This window comes from Oncorhynchus nerka, linkage group LG11, assembly GCF_034236695.1.
Source record: "Oncorhynchus nerka isolate Pitt River linkage group LG11, Oner_Uvic_2.0, whole genome shotgun sequence".
Lineage (NCBI taxonomy): Eukaryota > Metazoa > Chordata > Actinopteri > Salmoniformes > Salmonidae > Oncorhynchus > Oncorhynchus nerka.
The window spans coordinates 42,366,742-42,383,108 of NC_088406.1; the positions used below are offsets into that span (position 1 = coordinate 42,366,742).

At 45.8% G+C, this 16,367-nt stretch overlaps 1 protein-coding gene across 14 annotated transcripts in view; it reads left to right on the forward strand.

Annotated features, from left to right (window-relative positions):
* The window catches only part of LOC115136895 (histone-lysine N-methyltransferase MECOM-like), a 202,613-nt gene that overhangs the window by 123,897 nt on the left and 62,349 nt on the right, over positions 1 to 16,367 (forward strand). The window lies entirely within an intron of this gene.

Here is a 16,367-nt window from a genome sequence, read left to right on the forward strand (position 1 = left end):
TAACACTGGAGTGATAAATGATCAGATGATCATCTACAGGTAGAGATATTGGTGTGCAAAAGAGCAGAAAAGTAAATGAATAAAAACTGTGGGGATGAGGTAGGTGAAAATGGGTGGGCTGTTTACCAATAGATTATGTACAGCTGCAGCGATCGGTTAGCTGCTCAGATAGCAGATGTTTGAAGTTGGTGAGGGAGATAAAAGTCTCCAACTTCAGTGATTTTTGCAATTCGTTCCAGTCACAGGCAGCAGAGTACTGGAACGAAAGGCGGCCGAATGAGGTGTTGGCTTTAGGGATGATCAGTGAGATACACCTGCTGGAGCGCGTGCTACGGATGGTTGTTGCCATCGTGACCAGTGAACTGAGATAAGGCAGAGCTTTACCTAGCATGGCCTTGTAGATGACCTGGAGCCAGTGGGTCTGGCGACGAATATGTAGCGAGGGCCAGCCGACTAGAGCATACAAGTCGCAGTGGTGGGTAGTATAAGGTGCTTTAGTGACAAAACGGATGGCACTGTGATAAACTGCATCCAGTTTGCTGAGTAGAGTGTTGGAAGCAATTTTGTAGATGACATCGCCGAAGTCGAGGATCGGTAGGATAGTCAGTTTTACTAGGGTAAGCTTGGCAGCGTGAGTGAAGGAGGCTTTGTTGCGAATAGAAAGCTCTTGATTTGATTTTCGCTAGTAGTACTACTACTACTAATGCTACTACTATTATTAGTAGTTACTACTACTACTACTACTAGTAGTAGTAATAGTAGTAATAATAGGTGTAGAAGAACTAGTAGTAGTAGTAGTATTATAGTAATAGTAGTAATAGTTGTAGTAGTAGTTTTAGTAGAAGTAGCGGTAGTACTAGTAGTAATAATGATAGTAGTAGTAGTAATAGTAGTAGTTATAATAATAGTAGTATCAGTAGTAGTAGTAGTAATAGTAGTAGTGATAATAATAGTAGTAGTAGTAGTAGTAGTAATAGTAGTAGTGATAATAATAGTAGTAGTAGTAGTAATAGTAGTAGTGATAATAATAGTAGTAGTAGTAGTAGTAGTAGTAGTAATAGTAGTAGTGATAATAATAATAGTAGTATCAGTAGTAGTAGTAGTAGTAGTAGCAGCAGCAGAATGAATAGTAGTAGTAGTAGTAGTAGAAATAGTAGTAGTAGTAGTAGTAGTAGTAGTAGTAGTAGTAGCAGAATGAATAGTAGTAGTAGTAGTAGTAGTAGCAGCAGCATCAGTAGTAGTAGTAGTTTTAGTAGTTGTAGTAGTAGTAGTAGTAATAGTGTAGTAGTTTTAGTAGTAGTAATAGTAGTAGTAGTAGTAGTAGTAGTAGCAGCAGTAGTAGCAGCAGGAGGAGGAGGCCTGGACCAGTTGAAAGTCTAAATACCAACAGTTTTTCTCTTACATCCAACATTCAATCAATCAATCAAATTGCTGATGTCACAAAGTGCTGTACAGAAACCCAGCCTAAACCCCAAACAGCAAGCAATGCAGGTGTAGAAGCACAGTGGCTAGGAAAAACTCCCCAGAAAGGGCAGAACCCAGGAAGAAACATTCTGTGAATGATATTGCGCAGTAATGACAATGGAAATTGGTATGAATATTGTTGTACCTCAGCTCTCTGTCTGGCCTGTCTGTGTGCCCTATCCCAAAGAATACTGCCTGAGGCACTGCTTCTGCCCCACATGTCAGTCAGACAAACATAGCAGCTTTCCTCACATTCATCATCATGATCCAAATGTCATGTCATGTTCCTCAGTGCAGAAAATCATGTCTCCAATTAAGTAATTTTTATTGCGATTATTATACAGCATAGTGATGAGTATTACACTATACTGTATAGCCTTGTATTTCTTTAGTGTGTGTGTGTGTGTGTGTGTGTGTGTGTGTGTGTGTGTGTGTGTGTGTGTGTGTGTGTGTGTGTGTGTGTGTGTGTGTGTGTGTGTGTGTGTGTGTGTGCGTGTGGTGCATGTGTACATGCATGTATGCTCGTTCATATGTGTGTGTATCCATGCCTGCATATGCGTTTGTGGATGTGTGTGTCCTGAGGGGAAGTTCCCTCACATGCAAACAGGAACAATGGGTGAGTGTGTAGGAGTAGTGAGGTGCCAGCCTAGCATTCCAGCGTGTGCCAGGAGACACCAGGAGCAACAGGGCAGCCATGAATGCTGGCACAGGGACAAGGAGAGGGCACAGTGCAGCTCTGATCACACACACTCACACTCTTCATCTCACCTCACCCAGCGCTCAACATCAACACACACACATTCTTACACAAACACACACACACATACATACACACACACACTGGATCACATATCCTCATATACCTACTGTATTAATGTCAGAGTGCTAATACAAATACACGCATACACTGCATTCGGAAGTATTCCAATCTTTCTGGTTATGGTTCTATCTACTGGGGTTCTGTCTGAGTTCTCTTGTCCTGAGTGCTTGAGTACGTGCACATATGTGTGTGTAAGTCTGTCTGGTGTGTTGGCGGCAGGGCAGCCAGGCCTGTGAGACATGCTGTTCCACTCAGAGTAGAGAGGGGGGCCATCTCCAGACAGACTCACAACCATATGTGTGTGTGTGAAGATTCTTTGTGTGTGTGTGTGTGTGTGTGTGTGTGTGTGTGTGTGTGTGTGTGTGTGTGTGTGTGTGTGTGTGTGTGTGTGTGTGTGTGTGTGTGAAATTAAATGTGTGTGTGAAGATTGTGTGTGTGTGAAGTCTGTCTGTTTCTTTTTCAAATTACATTAATATTAACACATGATAATGAAGGCCTGACCTCTTCTCTTCTCTCTCACACACTCCCTCTCCCTCTGTCCGTCTCTTCCTGTGTCAATCCAATCCAGATGCCCCAGTTCGTGTAGTGTGGACCGGAGCACGGCGGGGCGGGGTGGGGGTGTCAGAACATGGGGCTACTAGGTGGGTGGAGGAGGGGGATTAGCGGGGGTTCTGTGACCAGGAGTCAATCGACAGGGGGCACGGGTCATTAATTTGCTGTCCTTTGTTTTGTCAGTTTGTTTTCACGAGGCTCTCACTTGCTTAAAGTAAAAGCAGTCAGGCTGAAAATTGTCTGCTCTGTAGCATGCCCCCCCTCACCACCAGCATGAGCAGCCCTAGGGGTGGGGGAGATGAGAGAGGGGAGGAGGGGGGGCAAAGGTCGACCCCACTTCCCCTTGTACCAGCCACTTCGGCCAAGATTGATCACAGATCAGAAGATAGCAATCCTCTCACTGTTTCTCTCTCTCTCTCTCTCTCTCTCTCTGTCTCTCTTTCTCTCAAACAAATATGTCTGCACACTCACACATTCACCAGAAGAGAAATCCATACTAATTCAATCGCCAATAAATAATAAATGCATGCTAACAGAACACATATATAAACTAATACATAGCCATGAAAATAAACATTTCGCATGTACGAAGACCATGCTAGAAAACAAATATATGCATCACCTGTGAATCAGAACAGCCAATCAAATCAAAGGGAAACAACTTTAATATGGAGAACCCTTTGTTAGACCAATAAGGGACAATCTGACGGATGCTTTCTGGGTGGGTCTCTCCCGGGTCCCGCCCTAACGCCCTTGCCCACCTGTTTAGAGCCAATAAGATGGCATCATTTATAAGAGAGAGAGAGAAAAAGACAAAGAAACAAAAAGAGAGTGAGAGAGAGACAGCGACAGAGAGAGAGAGAGACAGAGACAGACACAGAGACACACAGAGAGAGAGAAAGAGAGATAGAGAGAGCCTTTCACCTCTCCAACTGATCTGTACTGTAGGTGAGCAGAAAACAGCTCACCTGGCTTACCTCTTTGATGTAGCAGCCAACCTGCTGCGGCTGCCTCTAAACATCTACACATGGCCCACAACACAGCCCAGACCACTGCTAAACATCACACTGCCTCTAAACATCTACACATGGCCCATAACACAGCCCAGACCACTGCTAAACATCACACTGCCTCTAAACATCTACACATGGCCCACAACACAGCCCAGACAACTGCTAAACATCACACTGCCTCTAAACATCTACACATGGCCCACAACACAGCCCAGACCACTGCTAAACAACACACTGCCTCTAAACATCTACACATGGCCCACAACACAGCCCAGACCACTGCTAAACATCACACTGCCTCTAAACATCTACACATGGCCCACAACACAGCCCAGACCACTGCTAAACAACACACTGCCTCTAAACATCTACACATGGCCCACAACACAGCCCAGACCACTGCTAAACATCACACTGCCTCTAAACATCTACACATGGCCCACAACACAGCCCAGACCACTGCTAAACAACACACTGCCTCTAAACATCTACACATGGCCCATAACACAGCCCAGACCACTGCTAAACATCACACTGCCTCTAAACATCTACACATGGCCCACAACACAGCCCAGACCACTGCTAAACAACACACTGCCTCTAAACATCTACACATGGCCCACAACACAGCCCAGACCACTGCTAAACAACACACTTCCTCTAAACATCTACACATGGCCCACAACACAGCCCAGACCACTGCTAAACAACATACTTCCTCTAAACATCTACACATGGCCCACAACACAGCCCAGACCACTGCTCAACAACACACTGCTGTAGTTGGTGCGTTTGTGTGTGTGTGTGCGTGTGTGTGTGCGTGTCCACTGGGAAACTGCGGGAGGGCAAGCGAGAGTGATACATTATCGCTATCTGTCATGATATATTACCAACAATCCCATCCGAAACCTGCCAAAACACGGTTATTTTCTCTCTCCAACCACAACATTAGGAGTTAGACTTGTAAGTTGGGAATGTCAGTGGAGCTGCCAGTAGACCAGCTTAATACCAGAGTATTGTTTCCCTGCCACCAGGCTAGCTAGCTCTGGGGGACACAGCAGCAGCAACGGCTGCACACTGAACCAATAAAAGTGAAAATGTGTTGAGTAGAACAGGTTTCAGCTCCGATTACCCCCTGTAGACCTCTGCCTAGCTCGGCCATGGAATTCCCACCTCTGCTCTGCCACACACCAGAGTCCCTCTGAGTCCTCGGACCACAATGCACTCAGTGGTTACAGGCTCAGGGCGCGCAAGGGACGATGCTCGCCCTCCTCTACACCCGTCAGAGTGAACAAGGGAGACAGGGAGGGATGGAAAAGGGGGAAGAGATTTAGAGGGTGTTGGCTCAGCTTGGGATCTGGCGGTTGGGGTGTTGGGGGACAACAGAGCAGGTACACTCAATGGGGCAGTGACGGTGAGGGGGGTGCAGGTTAATGAGAGTCTGAGTCAATGTGACTTTTGAGCCTCTGGAGTCCCCCCACCACCACCCCTCCCCATCACCCCATACCCACGTTAGACTCAAATTAATCTGTTACTTTGCAGAACTGGGAAGTGTCGACCAGGGCAGGCGGTGTGTGTGTATACTGCCTTAGGGTCCAAGGTTCTAGGCCTTTTAACGCAGCCTCATGGCTACAGAGGGTGGGTGGATTGGGGGGGGCAGCAGATTGAGCATGGAGGATATTACTGAGCGAGAAAGAGGGGAGAGGAAGGGAGGGAGGGCTGCAGAGGGGCATATTTCACAGGAGGACCCCTGCTGAGAGCTGTGTACCCACATTGTTATGAGTGCACAGATCTTATGCCTGTAAAAATACCAGCGCTCCACTCAGCAGCCCAGCACAAAGGAGGGCCCTCTCGCTTTGTTACCCTCTCTGAAAACGCCAAATGACATCAGCCTCCCCTCTCCTCTGCTCTGTTCTCTTTCTGTTCTCTCTCCATCTCTCTTAAGTTCTGTTCATACTTCTCACTTTTTCTCTCTCACTCACTTTCTCCCCCCCCCCTCTCTAAATGTGTAGTACTGGTGATGTAATTGCTCTGTCTGTGTCAGAGTGCTGGGAGGCTGTGCTGAAGCCAAATGAAGCTGGGAGTCGACTAAAGTTTCACAACATGTAATTAAGGCCTAAGTAGGGAGGTCACTGCAGTATGGCCCGGTGGCATACCCCCACCACCCATCTCCCCTGTCTCTCATCCCTCTAAGGCCCAGCCTGAATATTAGTGATCTGCCTGTGTCAGATGTGTACTGGTAGCGAAGTCAGGTGCAGGAGCGCAGAGATTTGTGAACAGGCACACACTTTATTTAGGAAAAAGTGCAAAACACGCAAAACAGTCACAAGAATTATGTTTAACAATAAACATCTTCGTGAAAAATAACACGGAAAAAACAAGCCAGTCTGGCGCGTCGACAACACACACGTAACAGAAACAATCTCACACAAAGACATTATGGGGAACAGAGGAATAAATACATGTAGATTAATTGGGGAATGAAAACCAGGTGTGCAGGGAACAAGACAAAACAAATGGATACATGAAAAATGGAGCGGCGATGGCTTGAAAGCCGGTGACGTCGACAGAAACAAAGACATTATGGGGAACAGAGGAATAAATACATGTAGATTAATTGGGGAATGAAAACCAGGTGTGCAGGGAACAAGACAAAACAAATGGATACATGAAAAATGGAGCGGCGATGGCTTGAAAGCCGGTGACGTCGACCGCCGAATGCTGCCCGAACAAGGAGAGGAGCCGACTTCAGCGGGAAGTCGTGACAGCCTGTCTCGGCTATCTCTCTCACACTTTCTTCTCTTCCTCTCTTTCTCTTTCTCTCTCCCATCCTCTCTTCCTCTCTCTTTCTTTCTCCCATCCTCTCTTCCCCCCTTTTTTTTCTCTCCCTCTCTCCCAAATGAGGCACTGCAGCTCCAGCTGTTTCAAATATCCACACCATCTCATTTAGATAAAGCCGGGGCCCAGAAAGCATGGAAATGATGCGGCGGGCCTTTATAGAAACTTTAATGTAATTGTAGTTTCTTCTCTTATAAATGGTTAATTGAAATGCCGGAGGGTAGCATGGCTTGAAGGTCCATAAAAAATCTCAGAATAGAAGTTTATAGGGGTTGTCTATGTACATAATTAAACCCTTCAGGCACTTTTTTAAAATCTGTAAAATAAATGGTTATGCAATAATAGCCTGCTGCGAGTAGAGAGAGGGAGATAGGGAGAGGGAGAGAGAGAGAGGGCACGGGTGAGTGCTGCTGGGCGGGCGAGTCGGTAGGGCCAGTTGCCTTGGTCTTGATGGGCTCTCTCCGGACCAGAATGAGAAACCCATTAGAACAGCGAGAGGATTGCAAGCAGCACACAAATCACCGGCCTTACTGACACCTCGGGGACGCCTTCACGGTGGCTGACAAGACCAATACACTGCTGCTGCATTCTGCTGCCTCCCCGAAAGCACACACACACACACACACACACACACACACACACACAAGGAGGAGGAAAATAAAATAGCTCCATTGACATTTTTGAGTGAGAAAGAAAAGGAAGAATGAGGGAGCGGAAATGAAGAAGATGTAGGGAAAGATGGAGGGGGGAAGGAATGAAGAAGGTGTAGGCAAAGATGGAGGGGGGAAGGATGGAAGAAGATGGAGGCAAAGATGGAGGGGGAAGGTTTGAAGAAGATGGAGGCAAAGATGGAGGGGGAAGGATTGAAGAATGAAGAAGATGTAGGCAAAGATGGAGGGGGAAGGTTTGAAGAAGATGTAGGTAAAGATGGAGGGGGAAGGATTGAAGTAGATGGAGGCAAAGATGGAGGGGGAAGGTTTGAAGAAGATGTAGGCAAAGGTGGAGGGGGAAGGCTTGAAGAAGATGGAGGGGTGAAGGAATGAAGAAGATGTAGGCAAAGATGGAGGGGGAGGGAATGAAGAAGATGTAGGCAAAGATGGAGGGGGAAGGATTGAAGAAGATGGAGGGGGAAAGGCTTGAAGAAGGTGTAGGCAGAGATGGAGGGGGAAGGTTTGAAGAAAATGGAGGGAAAGATGGAGGGGGAAGAAATGAAGAATATGTAGGCAAAGATGGAGGGGGAAGGAATGAAGAAGATATAGGCAAAGATGGAGGGGGAAGGTTTGAAGAAGATGTAGGTAAAGATGGAGGGTGAAGGATTGAAGAAGATGGAGGCAAAGATGGAGGGGGAAGGATTGAAGAAGATGTAGGCAAAGGTGGAGGGGGAAGGCTTGAAGAAGATGGAGGGGTGAAGGAATGAAGAAAATGTAGGCAAAGATGGAGGGGAGGGAATGAAGAAGATGTAGGGAAAGATGGAGGGGGAGGGAATGAAGAAGATGTAGGAAAAGATGGAGGGGAGGGAATGAAGAAGATGTAGGCAAAGATGGAGGGGGAGGGAATGAAGAAGATGTAGGGAAAGATGGAGGGGGAAGGAATGAAGAAGATGGAGGGGGAAGGAATGAAGAAGATGTAGGGAAAGATGGAGGGGGAGGGAATGAAGAAGATGTAGGGAAAGACGGAGGGGGAAGGAATGAAGAAGATGTAGGCAAAGATGGAGGGGGAGGGAATGAAGAAGACGTAGGCAAAGATGGAGGGGAGGGAATGAAGAAGATGTAGGGAAAGATGGTGGGGGAAGGAATGAAGAAGATGTAGGCAAAGATGGAGGGGAAGGAATGAAGAAGATGTGCGGAAAGATGGTGGGGGAAGGAATGAAGACGATGTAGGGAAAGATGGAGGGGGAAGGAATGAAGAAGATGTAGGGAAAGATGGAGGGGGAGGGAATGAAGTAGATGTAGGCAAAGATGGAGGGGGAGGGAATGAAGAAGATGTAGGCAAAGATGGAGGGGATGGGAATGAAGAAGATGTAGGCAAAGATGGAGGGGAGGGAATGAAGTAGATGTAGGGAAAGATGGAGGGGGCAGGGAATGAAGAAGATGTAGGCAAAGATGGAGGGGGAGGGAATGAAGAAGATGTAGGCAAAGATGGAGGGGAGGGAATGAAGAAGATGTAGGCAAAGATGGAGGGGAAAGGATTGAAGAAGATGGAGGGGGAAAGGATTGAAGAGGATGTAGGCAAAGATGGAGGGTGAAGGAATGAAGAAGATGTATGGAAAGATGGAGGGGAAAGGCTTGAAGAAGATGTAGGGAAAGATGGAGGGGGAAAGGATTGAAGAAGATGTAGGGAAAGATGGAGGGGGAAAGGATTGAAGAAGATGTAGGCAAAGATGGAGGGGGAAAGGATTGAAGAAGATGGAGGCAAAGATGGAGGGGGAAGGAATGAAGAAGATGTATGGAAAGACGGAGGGGGAAGGAATGAAGAAGATGTAGGGAAAGACGGAGGGGGAAGGAATGAAGAAGATGTAGGGAAAGACGGAGGGGGAAGGAATGAAGAAGATGTAGGCAAAGATGGAGGGGAGGGAATGAAGAAGATGTAGGCAAAGATGGAGGGGGAAAGGATTGAAGAAGATGTAGGGAAAGACGGAGGGGGAAGGAATGAAGAAGATGTAGGGAAAGACGGAGGGGGAAGGAATGAAGAAGATGTAGGGAAAGACGGAGGGGGAAGGAATGAAGAAGATGTATGGAAAGACGGAGGGGGAAGGAATGAAGAAGATGTAGGGAAAGACGGAGGGGGAAGGAATGAAGAAGATGTAGGGAAAGACGGAGGGGGAAGGAATGAAGAAGATGTAGGGAAAGACGGAGGGGGAAGGAATGAAGAAGATGTAGGGAAAGACGGAGGGGGAAGGAATGAAGAAGATGTAGGGAAAGACGGAGCGGGGAAGGAATGAAGAAGATGTAGGGAAAGACGGAGGGGGAAGGAATGAAGAAGATGTAGGCAAAGATGGAGGGGAGGGAATGAAGAAGATGTAGGCAAAGATGGAGGGGGAAAGGATTGAAGAAGATGTAGGGAAAGACGGAGGGGGAAGGAATGAAGAAGATGTAGGGAAAGACGGAGGGGGAAGGAATGAAGAAGATGTAGGGAAAGACGGAGGGGGAAGGAATGAAGAAGATGTAGGGAAAGACGGAGGGGGAAGGAATGAAGAAGATGTATGGAAAGACGGAGGGGGAAGGAATGAAGAAGATGTAGGGAAAGACGGAGGGGAAGGAATGAAGAAGATGTAGGGAAAGACGGAGGGGGAAGGAATGAAGAAGATGTAGGGAAAGACGGAGGGGGAAGGAATGAAGAAGATGTAGGGAAAGACGGAGGGGGGAAGGAATGAAGAAGATGTAGGGAAAGACGGAGGGGGGAAGGAATGAAGAAGATGTAGGGAAAGACGGAGGGGGGAAGGAATGAAGAAGATGTAGGGAAAGACGGAGGGGGGAAGGAATGAAGAAGGCGCCCGGGAGGTGTTTTCTTCTTCTTCTTGGTGATAAAGAAGTGTTAGTGACCGTGCTGTGGTTAAATGTTTGAATGAGTTTTCCCCCTTTTTGGTCTTAATGGAGATGTGTGTATTTCTGGATCAATGCGATCCGAGGGGTTAATAGCTTGAAACCGTCTGTGCTACACTGGCTGTGGGGTGCAGGGGGTTGGATTACAACACACTTGGGGAGAATTGGGGAACCAGCAACAACGGTGTTATGGGGCGAAGGAAAAGAGTTCTGAAGACATAAAAACTATGAAATAACACATGTGGAATCATGTAGGATCCCAAAAATGTGTGAAACAAATCAAAATATATTTTAGATTTCAGATTCTTCAAAGTAGCCACCCTGTGCCTTGATGACAGCTTTGCACACTCTTGTCATTCTCTCAACCAACTTCATGAGGTAGTCACCTGGTAGTCACCTGGAATGCTTGTCAGGTCATTGTCCTGGTGAAAAACAAGTGATAGCCCCAGTAAGCGCAAACCAGATGGGATGGCGTATCGCTTCAGAATGCTGTGGTAGCCATGCTGGTTAAGTGTGCCTTGAATTCTAAGTAAATCACAGACAGTGTCACTAGCAAAGCACCCCCACACCATCACATCTCCTCCTCCATGCTTCACGGTGGGAACCATACATGCAGAAATCATCCGTTCACCTACTCTGCATCTCACAAAGACACAAGGGTTGGAAAAAATCTGAAATCTGAAATTTGGACTCATCAGACCAAAGGACAGATTTCCATATGTCTAATGTCCATTGCTCGTGTTTCTTGGCCTAAGCAAGTCTCTTCTTCTTAGGGCCTCCCGAGAGGCGCAGTGGTCTAGCTGTGCCACTAGAGATTTTGGGTGTGAGTCCAGGTTCTGTCGCAGCCGTCCGCGACCTTGAGACACAAGGGCGGTGCACAATTGGCCCAGCGTCGTCCGGGTTAGGGGAGGGTTTGTCCAGGAAGGGATGTCCTTGTCCCATCGCGCACTAGCGGCTCTTGTGGAGGGCTGACACGGTCACCATGTGCACAGTGTTTCCTCTGACACATTGGTGCGGCTGGATTCCGGGTTAAGTGGGCATTGTGTCAAGAAGCAGTGCGGCTTGGTTGAGTTCTGTTTAGGAGGACGCACGACTCTCAACCTTCGCCTCTACCCAGTCCGTATGGGAGTTGCAGCGATGAGACAAGACTGTAACTACCAATTGGATGCCACGAAATTGGGGAGAAAAAGGGGTTGAAACAAAATAAAAAATAGATAAAAAATAGTCTCTTCTTATTATTGGTGTCCTTTAGTAGTGGTTTCTTTGCAGTAATTCAACCATGAAGGCCTGATTCACGCAGTCTCATTTGAACAGTTGATGTTGAGATGTGTCTGTTACTTGAACTCTGCGAAGCATTTATTAGGGCTGCAATCTGAGGTGCAGTTAATAGCCGATTTCTGAGGCTGCTAATGAACTCGCCCTCTGCAGCAGAGGTAACTCTGAGTCTTCCCAGTCCTCATGAGAGACCGTTTCATCATAGCGCTTGATGGTTTTTGCGAGCTGCACTTGAAGAAACTTTCTTGAAATTTTCCCTATTGACTGACCTTCATGTCTTAAAGTAATGATGGACTGTCATTTCTCTTTGCTTATTTGATATAATATGGACTTGGTCTTTCACCAAATAGGTAAAATAATCTTCTGTATATCACCCCTACCTTGTCACAACAGAACTGATTGGCTCAAGCGCATCAAGAAAACACACCTGTTAATTGAAATGCATTCCGGGTGACTACATCATGAAGCTGGTTGAGAGAATGCCAAGAGTGTGCAATGCTGTCATCAAGGCAAATGGTGGCTACTTTGAAGAATCTCAAATATGAAATATATTTTGATTTGTTTAACACGTTTTTGGTTACTAGATGATTCCAATTGAGTAGGTGTGTCCATCCTTTTGACTGGTACTGTATGTGTGCTCTGAGTTGCTCAGTCCTCTTTGTGTGTGTGTGTGTGTGTGTGTGTGTGTGTGTGTGTGTGTGTGTGTGTGTGTGTGTGTGTGTGTGTGTGAGTGAGAGAGAGAGAGAGAGAGAGAGAGAGAGAGAGAGAGAGAGAGAGAGAGAGAGAGAGAGAGAGAGAGAGAGAGAGAGAGAGAGAGAGAGAGAGAGAGAGTTGGACGGAGACAGACAGAGGTTAGTGCTGCTAGCTGATGATAAATGATAGCGCTAGCAGCAGATAACCCTCCAGGAGGCTCCAGAGATCAGCGGGGCCAAATTCTGGAACTCCCCAATGACCGGGGCCCAACACTGGCAGCTCTGTCTGTTTGTTTTCTCTGCTGGCTCTCTGGCTTTCTCCCCCTCTGGTCAGCCTCTGTGATAGAGGAGCAGCCCCTCTCCACCTCGCCGTGGGCAGCTCACCGACGCACCGCTCCCGGCGCCAGCCAGTCGCAGGAGCCCCCCTCCATGGGAGGTTTTGGGGGGGGGTGAGATGGGGGGAGTAGGAACTTTTTTGTCCAGTGCGCTGTAGAGGAAAGAGAAGGCCTACTATCCGTTATCAGCACTGTGTGTGTGTCTGCCAGCGACCCCCCTCATACATTAGGCTCTTTGTTCGGGAGGTGCGTCTGGGGCGTGCGGGTGTGTGTTGGGAGGGGGGGTAGCAGCAGCACAGTAGTCTGCAGGCCTGGAGAAAAATGACACCCTCCGTTGTTAAATCAGCGCGTCCCTTAACGCTTAAAGACATCTTTTGGAGGAATGAGAGAGGAGGAGTGTGGAGAGGGGGGGTAAGTGAGGGGGGTGGCTGCTGCTTTACGGCCAGGCAGCAGCGCTGGGCTCTGTTTAATATGAAGTAAAGAACAGATCCAACTGCATCATTAACTCTCAATTATATCATGGCCGGGCTAGGCTGGGGGGAGAGAGGGGGAGATAGGGTTGTGAGAGTGGGGCTGGGGTGGACACCCACCAAAGTGCTTAGTGATGGAGTGCATGGCGTCTGGGTTTGTGTTAAATCCAGGCTGAATGGTGGCGGTGTTTGAGAACACATTAAAGTCTGGCTTACTGGGCTGGGCTTAAGTATTGAGTCATATGTTCTGCTGCTGAGTATGGTGTAAAACGGGCTCCAAGCAGAATCTCTGGTATGGACCGTGTTGTTGGGGCTATTTTCATATTAAACGATAAGTCCATCCTTTATGATATCTACACACTACCGGGAGCTGTGTACAGTGAGGCTGTGTTGTACAGTGCAGAGAGTACTGTTCAGTACAGCAACGCTTCATTCATTCCACAATTGCACACATAGTCACACCAGTACAATTACAATTTTCATCATAGACCACACTCTGTGTCGAGGTGTAGATCATTTTATATCACCATATTATTATAATATATTACATCCTGATTGGATTTTGGATCTTTGTTGAACAAACATTACACATGAATTCTTCCAGGGAGTCCTGTGATCCAGTAGAATCCCAGTAAAAGCAATAGAATCTGAAGTGAAAGACTACAGTAATGGGAAGTGCTGAGTGTATATAGTGATAGAATCTGAAGTGGAAGACTACAGTAGTGGGAAGTGCTGAGTGTGTATAGTGATAGAATCTGAAGTGGAAGACTACAGTAATGGGAAGTGCTGAGTGTATATAGTGATAGAATCTGAAGTGGAAGACTACAGTAATGGGAAGTGCTGAGTGTGTATAGTGATAGAATCTGAAGTGGAAGACTACAGTAATGGGAAGTGCTGAGTGTATATAGTGACAGAATCTGAAGTGGAAGACTACAGTAGTGGGAAGTGCTGAGTGTATATAGTGATAGAATCTGAAGTGGAAGACTACAGTAATGGGAAGTGCTGAGTGTATATAGTGATAGAATCTGAAGTGGAAGACTACAGTAATGGGAAGTGCTGAGTGTATATAGTGATAGAATCTGAAGTGGAAGACTACAGTAATGGGAAGTGCTGAGTGTATATAGTGATAGAATCTGAAGTGGAAGACTACAGTAATGGGAAGTGCTGAGTGTATATAGTGATAGAATCTGAAGTGGAAGACTACAGTAATGGGAAGTACTGAGTGTATATAGTGATAGAATCTGAAGTGGAAGACTACAGTAGTGGGAAGTGCTGAGTGTATATAGTGATAGAATCTGAAGTGGAAGACTACAGTAATGGGAAGTGCTGAGTGTATATAGTGATAGAATCTGAAGTGGAAGACTACAGTAATGGGAAGTGCTGAGTGTATATAGTGATAAAATCTGAAGTGGAAGACTACAGTAGTGGGAAGTGCTGAGTGTATATAGTGATAGAATCTGAAGTGGAAGACTACAGTAATGGGAAGTGCTGAGTGTATATAGTGATATAATCTGAAGTGGAAGACTACAGTAGTGGGAAGTGCTGAGTGTATATAGTGACAGAATCTGAAGTGGAAGACTACAGTAGTGGGAAGTGCTGAGTGTATATAGTGATAGAATCTGAAGTGGAAGACTACAGTAATGGGAAGTGCTGAGTGTATATAGTGATATAATCTGAAGTGGAAGACTACAGTAATGGGAAGTGCTGAGTGTATATAGTGATAGAATCTGAAGTGGAAGACTACAGTAATGGGAAGTGCTGAGTGTATATAGTGATAGAATCTGAAGTGGAAGACTACAGTAATGGGAAGTGCTGAGTGTATATAGTGATATAATCTGAAGTGGAAGACTACAGTAGTGGGAAGTGCTGAGTGTATATAGTGACAGAATCTGAAGTGGAAGACTACAGTAATGGGAAGTGCTGAGTGTATATAGTGATAGAATCTGAAGTGGAAGACTACAGTAATGGGAAGTGCTGAGTGTATATAGTGATATAATCTGAAGTGGAAGACTACAGTAATGGGAAGTGCTGAGTGTATATAGTGATAGAATCTGAAGTGGAAGACTACAGTAATGGGAAGTGCTGAGTGTATATAGTGATAGAATCTGAAGTGGAAGACTACAGTAATGGGAAGTGCTGAGTGTATATAGTGATAGAATCTGAAGTGGAAGACTACAGTAATGGGAAGTGCTGAGTGTATATAGTGATAGAATCTGAAGTGGAAGACTACAGTAATGGGAAGTGCTGAGTGTATATAGTGATAGAATCTGAAGTGGAAGACTACAGTAATGGGAAGTGCTGAGTGTATATAGTGATAGAATCTGAAGTGGAAGACTACAGTAATGGGAAGTGCTGAGTGTATATAGTGATAGAATCTGAAGTGGAAGACTACAGTAATGGGAAGTGCTGAGTGTATATAGTGATAGAATCTGAAGTGGAAGACTACAGTAATGGGAAGTGCTGAGTGTATATAGTGATAGAATCTGAAGTGGAAGACTACAGTAATGGGAAGTGCTGAGTGTATATAGTGATAGAATCTGAAGTGAAAGACTACAGTAATGGGAAGTGCTGAGTGTATATAGTGATAGAATCTGAAGTGGAAGACTACAGTAATGGGAAGTGCTGAGTGTATATAGTGATAGAATCTGAAGTGGAAGACTACAGTAATGGGAAGTGCTGAGTGTATATAGTGATAGAATCTGAAGTGGAAGACTACAGTAATGGGAAGTGCTGAGTGTATATAGTGATAGAATCTGAAGTGGAAGACTACAGTAATGGGAAGTGCTGAGTGTATATAGTGATAGAATCTGAAGTGGAAGACTACAGTAATGGGAAGTGCTGAGTGTATATAGTGATAGAATCTGAAGTGAAAGACTACAGTAATGGGAAGTGCTGAGTGTATATAGTGATAGAATCTGAAGTGAAAGACTACAGTAATGGGAAGTGCTGAGTGTATATAGTGATAGAATCTGAAGTGGAAGACTACAGTAATGGGAACTGCTGAGTGTATATAGTGACAGTGCTGAATAAACCAGAATGGATTTCCCACATGCCATAAAGCAAAACACAAGGAGGAAACACAGCTGTAACCTGTTAGGATCATTTTTGCTTAATTAAATGTATCTATTAAAGGGGAAAGTAGATGATGTTTCCTTAGAGTGCTGCCAATTTAAAATCCAAAGAAATGCTCTTTCTCTTTTCTCTTTCTTTCTCTCTCTCTGTTTTATCTCTCACCCTCTCACTCTCTATCCCTCTCTTGCTCATTCTCTCTCTTTCTCTCTCTCTCTGTTTTCTCTCTCGCTCTCTATCCCTCTTGCTCCTTCTCTCTCTTTCTCTCTCTGTTTTCTCTCTCACTCTCTATCCCTC